General features: G+C 42.4%; 1 pseudogene across 1 annotated transcript; it reads right to left on the reverse strand.

The window, feature by feature from the left end:
* Positions 1–8,137: 8,137 nt before the first annotated feature.
* LOC310777614 (beta-galactoside alpha-2,6-sialyltransferase 2 pseudogene) lies at positions 8,138–9,622 on the reverse strand (annotated as a pseudogene). Its single transcript has one exon. The product of its transcript is annotated as a beta-galactoside alpha-2,6-sialyltransferase 2 pseudogene (transcript).
* Between the last annotated feature and the right edge of the window lie 1,212 nt (positions 9,623–10,834).

The following is a 10,834-nucleotide window of genomic DNA, read 5'->3' on the forward strand; positions in this document are numbered from 1 at the left end:
GAGTCAAAATATGAAATGTAAGAGCAGACTGACAATGTACATTGTGCATACCGCCGTATACATACTTAGATGGATGAGATGGCTCTTAAAAGTGGATCATGTAGGATGGGCCCTTATTGCAGGTGGTAGGCTATTGCAGTATGTACTTCACTTAACTGACAACACAGTTTGTCCAAATGCAATCAGGGCACTTAAAGACAAAAGACGAAGAAGAAAGGATGGCATGGTGGCTTAGTGGTTAACACTGTTACCTCACAGCAAGAAGTTCCTCGGTTTGAACTCACTGTGACTGTGGCCTAATATGGTTTACGAAGCACTTGAGCAAAGCAGGAAATGCATATTTCTGACATGTAACTCCTTTATTGGTCTCATAAAGCAACATTACAAAAAAAGCACAATATATAGGCCTAATTGCTGATACATGGACCAACAGATGGAGAAGGCTTACACATGAGACATAAACAAACATTTTGCTCTATATAAGTATATGTATATGAACAATAAAGCACAACAACTCATAAACCCGTGTTTAAAGTAACCCAGGTGTTACTATAGATACAAGTTTAGGAGTTGTTTCCGGTGGGTTTCCACATTACAAAGAGCACACGTATGTTGTAATGAGCTCGGGTGAAAAAATAGCCTACATTCAATTATGACAGTATGTTTCACAATCACCAATTACAAAGAAAGACTGCATTTCTTCAATTGATTTTGGTTGAAGAAGAACCATTGGTGTCTCTTTATAGGCCTACGTGCAATTGTGCAGTTCAGTTTGCTTTGAATTCCTTCAGTCATCAAGCTGTAGATGACCACACACCCCCCAAGACCTTTGTCAGATGTATCAGAGTTGTCTGTAGTTTTCTTAACGATCTTGAACACCTCATAGGGAGGAATGAGCACCTCATGCTCTTCATCCCCCAACTCTGGATAACTACTCAGGTAAGCTCCTTCACAGGTCAAAATTTTGAAGCAGGTCTGCCGTCGAAATTTGCCCAGTTCTGGCAAAAGGGAACTGGAAGCAAATTGAGCAAATCAAAGTTTTTGGCCGACCTCACCGATAAAGTTATCATTGCTTCTTCGGATGGCATCATAACAGTGATTTTCTTTTGTTTAGGATCTGTATGGTACTGGAAAGATGGGTTAAATGCAGAGGACAAATTTCACCGGCCACCGTCAGCATGTGTGTGTTTGTGGCCATCCGTGCATGTGTTGATGTGTAATCGTGTGACAATAAAGACGGGCTTGTCCGTCTGAAATCGTGTCGTGTTCTTTTAGATAGGGTATAATGCTTCCCTTCTTCCTGTGTGTGTGTGTGTGTGTGTGTGTGTGTGTGTGTGTGTGTGTGTGTGTGTGTGTGTGTGTGTGTGTGTGTGTGTGTGTGTGTGTGTGTGTCTATCTCTCTCTCTTAAAACCACTTAAAGCCTCCAGGTATGAGGAATAAAGAGCTGAGAGAAGATGGTGTTTCTGTCTCTCTTTACTGGCACTGTGCAGCAACACATACAGGTTGTGAGTTTGGAATAGTTGTGAACAGTTGTGGATAGTTGTGAACAGTTGTGGATAGTTGTGGTTTTTTTCCATGCACGCACAACTTGACTTGTGATGAAAATACTGACGAAATGACTGCGCAACTTTGACGATGACTGACACACCCAAATTGACTGTGCTCGACTGACGGACGCTCACACTACTGTAATTTCTGCATGACTCGTGATGCCAATTAACCAAGATCAAAGCCCATCACGTGGGTCGGTTCAGCCTATCAAATTATAAGAGCAATAACTGATACCTAGCACATAAACAGACATACATACATACAGTATAAACCACCTGGCAATAATATTTTACACTCCAACTTTGGGGCCTTTTCTACACTGAGAGAGTGAGACAGAGGTATGAGTGTGCGGAATCGTGTGTAAATACACGTGTGTAATATTTTGTGAGGACTTTGCACAATGGTAACACAATGCGTGCAATTACTTTGCGCTAAGAGCTTTTAAAAGCACCTCTTACGCACTAAATACCCCATTGCGCTTGAGCGCACCACAATCTCCGTGCAGCGCAGCGCAGTGCAGACTAAAATTCCTTTTGGATATGTCATTACGCACAGCCTTGCCACGCTAGGACATCAAATTCTGCTGCTAAAATTGGGTATTAGCAGATAATTTAGTGAGGCAATGAACTATAACTCACTGAGAAACTTTTATCACATCGCAAAGAAGGAAATTAATTGAGAAAACTTGTTGGACAATGGACATAGGCTATTCACCTTCATAACCCGGAGGGTCGTTGGCACCACAGACGATCTGTCAATAAGCTCTCTCCATCTCTCTCTGTCCTCTATTACGCATGGAGAGAATTACAGCATATTGCACGCCTCGCGCAAACAGCGATTGCGAGACGGGAATCCGATTGGTTTTTATTGATGTAACGCCCAGGCATTGCCTGGCCACACCTGCGTATAATTCTGGTAGCCTACTTAAAACCGCCCAAATCCCGTTTGCGCAGGCATTTTGGAGGCGCAGATGATTTTGGCACGGCTCTAATTCGCGCCTGCGGCACATGCCGTGAACGTTTCCGCATCCCCTCCAAGAATTGCATCCCCACCCCAACATATTTCGGGTCTGTTTTAACTTAGAAATCAGGGAGGTCACGTCTACGCAGACAATTATATCACTTTTAAACAGTAACATTTCTGTATAAATCATTACAATATGCTCCCGTGAGGTGGGGATGCGTTTAGCTGCTGCCGGGCAGGGGTGCAAAAGACCTTGAGGAACACCATAGAAAAAATCATGCTGTGATTTGATATACAAAACTTTTCACTTTTGGCGATTGCACTAGAGCAGAATCTTGGCCGGCCGCAGCTGTGCCGTTTTACGTGCCATCGGGCTGAAACTTTCAGGGGGTATTAAGAGCACTCATGCGGGTGACCTGGCGGAGCCAAATTTTTTAATTAGGTGATCGCCCTAATTACCTAATGATGTGATGCCATCAGTGATGTCATCCTTCCTGGCTGAGGCTAATAAGTTCAGTGATGATGTCATCAGTGATGATGTCATGTTCCAGACCAGGGGGGCCTAACTCACAGGGGGGTCCCCACGGGTGCGCTAGTAATCTTATATTATAAATTTGAGAAGTGTCCGTGTGTGTGCGTGCGTGTGAGCAGAATTTTGTCAGGCCGCAGCTATGCCGTTTTACGTGCGATCGGCGGCCACAGCTATGCCGTTTTACGTGCGATCAGACTGACATTTTCAGGGGGTGTAAAGATCACCCGTGCGGGTGATCTGAGGAGCCACATTTTTTAATTAGTTAATATATGCTGACAATGACATATAGTCCAGAATGTGCCTCTCACCATGAAGTCTGCAGACAGCATCCAGGGAAGGAAACACGTTTCTGGGGGTTATAATAGACATAAGCTCTGCTGGAAACCCCAGATAAAAATGTTGTGCACCAAGATTGCCAGGAGCATAGGAATATTAGGTAAAATAAGATACATACTAAATCAGGAAACATTGCACACTCTGTATTGCGCACTTTATATTACCACATCTGATCTACTGTGTGGAAATATGGGGTAATACTTATAAGAGCACCACACAGAAGATATGCACATTGCAAAAAAAAGCAATACAGTTAGTAAATCATGTTGGGTATCATGAGCATACTAATCAATTGTTTCTTAAGACACAGACTTTGAAATTTATGGATATTGTGAAACTTAGAACTGCACTAATAATGTTTAAAGCAAGGAATAAGGTACTGCCAAGTAACATACAAAAACTGTTCATGGATAGAGAGGGAAGGTATGAGTTAAGAGGGAAATTTAATCTAAAACAACCTTATGTACGCATTACCCTTAAAAGCTTGTGTGTTTCAGTTTGTGGGGTAACCCTGTGGAATGGTTTGGATGAGGAAACTAAAAGGAGTAAGAACATTGTATTGTTCAAAAACAGATGTAAGAAAACACTAATTGATAAGTACAAAACTGAGGATCACTAAAGTGTAATTTTTTTTCTTTTGATTTTTTGATTTGTTTTTTCTTTATTCTATTTTATTTTAACATTGTAAGAGATTTGTTATGATATTGTGAAGAAAGGGGCAGGACTAGATAAGCATTTGCTTCCTTCTGCTCCTTCTCGAACTCAATTGTTTGCTTTTTTGACGAAATTTGTTAGATTCAAATGTTTATGTTTTGTGTTTTGTGTTTTATCCTTTTTATTGTATTTTATATGGTTGATCGAGAAAAAAATAAACTCAACTCAACTCAACTCAACTCAACTCAAGGGGAACACAGCAGAGCAAAGGTCAGCATGTTGTCCTTCATCATGGCAGTAAGGCAAACAGCTCCTGCATTTACAAAGACACAGGTTTCACATTATCAACAAAGAACTGTAACAGCATACTGTGGCTACCTGCATGACAGATATACACATCTTAGTATGGTAAATGCTAAAACAACTCCATCATTTTCATTCAAAAGCATCACTGTATGTTTGAGTTAACAATTAATGTAAGAACCTTCAAAAGTTGGTTTATCAACTCACAAGTCGTTGGTGGTGAAGTTACCCCGCTAGCCGGGCGCTTCTCGCTCATACTGAGCACATTAGCGCCCCTCGAACGTCACGCATTTCCCATTTTACACTGTGCCATTTTCACGTCTAGGTCTAAAAACCGGCTCCTACCTGAGTCTTCACGTGAAGTGAATATGCTATCCGATGCAAAACATCCTCTTCTTTTAATGACACCTAGTTGTTGCATCCAAATTGTTGCATGAAATCCACTTTTCTGTCTTTCAAAAACCGAAAAGCATTTATTTGGAGCACCTCGAGCAACCCGGAAGTCGTTGTTCCGGGTTGCTTCAGATCAGAGAAGAAGAAGCGGCGCTCCAGATAAATGCTTTTCGGTTTTTGAAAGACAGAAAAGTGGATTTTATGCAACAATTTGGATGCAACAACTAGGTGTCATTAAAAGAAGAGGATGTTTTGCATCGGATAGCGTCTTCACTTCACGTGAAGACTCAGGTAGGAGCTGGCATTTAGACCTAGACGTGAAAATGGCACAGTGTAAAATGGGAAATGCGTGACGTTCGCCGGGCGCTAATGTGCTCAGTATGAGCGAGAAGCGCCCGGCTAGCGGGGTAAAAGTGGTGAAGATGTCAAGAACCAAGGCAACCCTCAGATCAGTGGGACCGTCGGCATGAGAGACTAGCAGTCGAGTATTTATACAGACAGCTCACCACACACAGACACAGACACAGACACACATGCACACATACACTGCACACACATGCACACACACACACACACACACACACACACACACACACACACACACACACACACACACACACACACACACACACACACACACACACACACACACACACACACACACACACACACACACACACACACACACTCACGCACGCACACACTCACGCACGCACGCACGCACGCACAGACACAAGCTCACCAGCAAAATGTTTTGACTTTATTTAATGAGTTTACATTCAAGTCATGTGATGTGTGAATAAACTTGTAGCCTAATAGCATGGCGTATTAATGATTGAATCATAGAATGCGAACACTGGGAAACAATTTGATGAGACAAATCTGAGGTAGAATGCGTCAAAAACATATAAAAATAATGAAAAAACAAAGATGTAACAGTACTGTAATAATTGCAAGCATTTAAAACAGGGGTGCCCAATAGCCTATGTTAATCTCGATCGACGGGTCGATCGCAAACGCCTTGGCGCTGATGTGAAGTGATGGCTGGTGATTTGAAACAGCAACTGCAGAAGTGTTTCTCACGAGTCCACGGACCTAAGCGATAGGCTACAGTAGCCTACAACGTGCATTATACAGGCACTGAGTCACTATTGTTGCCGTCAACATGTTTAGGCACCTCATTCTATGACCACACTGAACAAAGTTGAGTAATTAGCAAATGCATATAACAACCAGAGATGGGCAGTATTTTAAATACATGTATTTTAAATACGCATTTAAAATACATTTGTGTATTTTGTAATTTGTATTTGGCTGGACCGAGAAAAATAAGATGTAATTTGTATCAAAATACTTTCAGATCTTGTAGGCTATTTTATGTATTTTAAATACATAAAATACATTTTATTTCATTTTATTCTCAAATGGACACATTTTAAACATTGACACAAGGTTTAAACTGTTGAATAAAAAAACCGCAATGTGAGATGTCACTTCTACTCTGCCTCTGATTGGCTTACCCTCAGAACAATCTCCACAAATCAGAGGCAGAGTAGGGTGGGAACCTAGTACTGAAGCGTCATGTTGGTGGAAATTCCCCCAGAGATAAAGTACTAAATGTGATGATTAAATATTGCATGCTAAGGCAAACACTGCCCTATCTGCAAATGAAAGTGTTTACTGCAAACCAGTGTATCATATTAGAGAGACACAGCTAACGCTAATTTAACAAAACAAAGCAAAACAACAACAATAACAAAAGGATGTTTGGTTCTGAGCTTTAGCGGGGTGCAGAACCATGAGTCCCCCTGACCCTCTGATTAAAGCTGTGAGGAACCCGACACAGTACCACATTACACCAGGCTGATAGAGTAGAAGTCTACAGCCTGATGCCTGAAATGATTACAAGCCTGTTGATTTAACTGTCATGAAGGTGTTTGAGCGACTGGCCTGTAACCATTTATCCTCTGTTGAAATGGACAGGAAGTCTAACTCAAACAGGACATGAAGTCTGACTAGTACTGAAGCCTCGTGTTTGTGGAAATTCCCCCAGAGATAAAGTACTAAATGTGATGGTTAGATAAGCCTATTGCATGCTAAGACAAACACTGCCCTATCTGCCAATCAAACTGTTTACTGCATGCAAACCATCATATTAGAGAGACACAACTAATATTAAAAAAACACCTCCGTGCCCAACTCAGCTCTACAAAGTGGATAAATAAATATACTGTTACAAAGCTGACAACCTCCCTGTTTCCATACATTAGCCACAGGATTAAGTTCCCCTCACCATGAAAGCCATAGCTACTGCGGCACCATGGTTACATGTTCCTGAAAAGTAACCTTTTGTGGTGGAATAAATAATGTTGCTGTATTTCTATGCGTGCAGCATGTTAAATAAAGACTAGGCTATATGTGACAATTTACTGACATGGTGGATGTGAAGTTGTTTATATAGGGACCTACTATCATAACTTAACATTCATAACAGATCTCATATCTATAGCTAAACATGGTCAAAGCTCCAAAACGTGAGGTTACTGTAACATGTAGAAATGCTACCTGTAACTCAAGAGCCCTCACAGAAAGCAATTAACAGCTGAAGTGAAGGACAAATAAGTTGTGCTGAAAAACAACTGAAATGGAAGAACTGTAGTGTGTTAGACTCTAACACAGTTAGAGGGTACACAAAGGAGAATACTGCCACAGAGGACTAAAGAGATGATTTACCATCTAAAGAAACCAGACAATTTCACAATTGAGAAGCTGGAATCAGAGAATTAGGACATTTTTCCTTAAAGAAATGGCTCAAAATGATTAATAGATCATCAAAATAGGAAATGAATGTAATATTTGTCAATGAATCGATTAATTGACTAATTGTTGCAGTTCTTTATCAGTTTTTATAAAATGTATTTTCATGTATTTTCAAAATACAAAATACGTATTTGTATTTCAAATACATTTTTCAGACCAGTATTTTGTATTTGTATTGTGATACATTTTTTGAGTATTTGTAATTTGTATCAAAATACTTTTTGATGTATTTTCGCCCATCTCTGATAACAACACTAGACACCTTCAAGATTATGTGTGCCAAAAAGTGTCCTATCTTTATGTTATTTAATAACCAGCTGAGCAAAGCCCTGTGCACAGCAGTGCTTCTCTCCTGGGTGCCGGCTGGTGCAGGCAGGGTGAATCACAAGAATAAAAAGAAGTTCTCCAGCGCACACCAGGATAGGATAGATTTTATAAAAAAAATAAAAAAAAAATAAGGCAAACTCGCCTTATTTCTTGTTTTTAATCTAACTAAATAAAGTGTCTATATCTTTCCTATCCTGGTGTGCGCTGGATAACTTCTTTTTTATCATTTTTATACTTTTTTAAACCTTTTGTTTGGGAGCTTTGATACAGCCAAGCTCTTCGCCTGGTGCCAGCAGGACGACTTCTTCTGACTCCTGGCTCCATCATTTGATCACAACTGGTTTTCTTCAAGTGGTGCACTGTTTACCTTTTGGCTGTGAAATTCCATTCTATATCAAAATGTGATGAGCAACAACAGAAGAAATCAATCCACAAGCTATTAATGCTAGGCTGTGAAAAATGCTACCTAAAGGGGAGACTCGTTGTTTTCATTCAGATAAATTGAGCTGAGGTCAAGGGACCCCTTTGAAATATTTTTCCCTTGCCTAAATTTAACCTACGTTTGGAGCATTATTTAGTCCCTTTCCTGACAAGCTAGCATATTATATAGTGTTGGCAGATCACTCGCGGCCCACCTGCAGTACCTCCACGGCCCACAGTTTGGGAATCACTGGCCTAGTGGAATCCCTGCTCACAGTCGAGGGTGCTGAACCCGGCAAGAGTGACGCGTCCCCTATTGAGGTCCCTCTTGGGGCCCGTGTTGACCCGCTGGACCAACCTCTTCTCGTACAGGAGCGGGTGGTAGAAACCCCGCGTGCAGGCATCGTCAGAGTAACGCTCGTGGTAGTGGCACAGGCCAGTCTGCCTCATGGAGGCGATGTATTCATACACGTGCACCTGCTCGCACAGCGTCATCATCAGGTGGATCCCCATGAAGCCAGATGAGGGTACATTGGGCTGGATGGTCTCCTGAGTGTTGCGCTGAATCACGTCCCAGAGTTGCCACAAATAGCTGGGGTGAAGGACGTAGAAGGGCTGGGCAGGATGGAGCCTCCGGCGCTCCACGTACGGACCAAACAGGTTAAAGTCTGGACTAGCATACCACTTGTGTAAGTTGACAGGGTAAGCTGCAGGGTCCCATGCCACCAGAGTCACATTTTTGTAGAGGGAGCTTGTCTTGAATCGATGCTCAGGTTTGGCCAAAATCTGTGAGTTGAATAGTCGAATAGTGGTTTTGGTCCCCACGTCTTTCTCATATCCCTCTGTAGGAGCAGTATTGAACCGCAGAACTGCGTCATGGGTATCGATCTCTTTGCCCAGTCCCGAGTGCAGGATGGCTCCAGCTGAGCTCACCACAGCACAGGTCTTGAAGGCACTGTGATTCTGCCGCCTGTAGAGTTGGTCCAGGGTGAGGGGCGGCACCAGCCCAGCCCAGCCCAGCGAGGAGAAGGGCTCCTCTGATCCATCCACCGTCCTCAGCTGGACCTGACCCTTCAGTTGACACAGCAGCTCCTCTGGGGTCTGCGGTGGCCCTTGTAGGTGTGTCTCTCTCTCTCTCTCTCTCTCTCTCTCCGAGTGAGAACCCAAGTTCTCTGTGCCGGAGGATGACGAGGCGACCAACACCAACCTCTGGGGGTCCAGGTAGTTGGAGAGGGCCAGAATAAAGAGCAGAACCAAGGCCAGCATTGCCACCAACACAGCCTTCTGATGCATTATTAGTAGGTCGCTGCTCTGTGTTGTTGCTGCAGGCGCAGGCTGTAATCAGTGATGATTGTTCTAGAAATTCCAATGTTGTTGTGTCTGGTAAATCAAAGAGTCCAAAGATCCATGGCTGTCTTTTGGAGTTTTTATTGTAAGCATTTAAGGCAAATCCACATGGCTTCTGACGTTCTCCTTGTGCCAAGGGAGGAAACATGTCTGATACCACATGATTTCAAAACAACATTTATACAGGCAGCGAAACCTATGACACTTCTGTTTTTGACAGGGCGTCTCTGCACTGCTCTGACATACTCTGCAGAGGCCCACCACTTCCACTTTCAGTCTTTCTCTGAAGACTGCAGGAAGCAGCAGTCGAAACTGTCAGGTATGACAAAAAACACACAGTCTTAGACTCTTTCCATAAGAAAACTTAATAGTTAATAATATAAAAAATTAACCTGTTTGGATTGAGACCCTTTATTCTTTCAATATTTGCTGGAAATGCATTGATACATCATTCAGGAACATTTTTAGAGCCTTATAACTGAAAAGTTTTTTTTACGGTCACTATTGTGACCCGTAACCAATTATGACCCTACACCAATTAATAATGTGTTATGCAATTATAGCTTATTGATTGGTATAGGTTATTAGTCATAAGACAGGCTCATATAGACAGACATGGACTGCACTATGCAGAGACACATAACTAGCTTATCAAGCAGGAGATTTCTCCCCTTTGCTCTGGCCTTGAGAAACTCAGCATGACAATGACAGGAAGACAGGAACGCTTGCTGATAACAGCCTGCCAGTTAGACTGCACCGACGCACACACATTTACAAGAGATCATCCCATTCCTCTCCCCCCTCTTTTCCTGCCTTACAGTATAAAGCGTATGTTGAATTGTGACATCGCTACTGAATATAATATATATCCGGCCAAAGTTACAGATAGGACCTTTAAAATAAACATTACAACAGAGATCTAATGCAACTCCAGCACCACAGACAATTAAGGAAGGCTCCATAACACCAAGGACAAAGCTCAAAAACTGTAGCAAGAAGTCACTTCAGGTGAGATGATGTGAGAGTGGGAGCTGCTGAAGGTGAAGGCAGCAGCACATTGAGACAATGGGCTGAACCTGGACTTTAGTCCAGACCAGCCCACCACCATCAGCCGGACACCAACCATCCTGGTTGATTATTTCACAACGCAATCGGTCAGCTCAGTGGCTCAGACTAAACTGTGCCCG

This window comes from Poromitra crassiceps, assembly GCF_964638095.1.
Source record: "Poromitra crassiceps genome assembly, chromosome: 5".
Classification (NCBI taxonomy): domain Eukaryota; kingdom Metazoa; phylum Chordata; class Actinopteri; order Beryciformes; family Melamphaidae; genus Poromitra; species Poromitra crassiceps.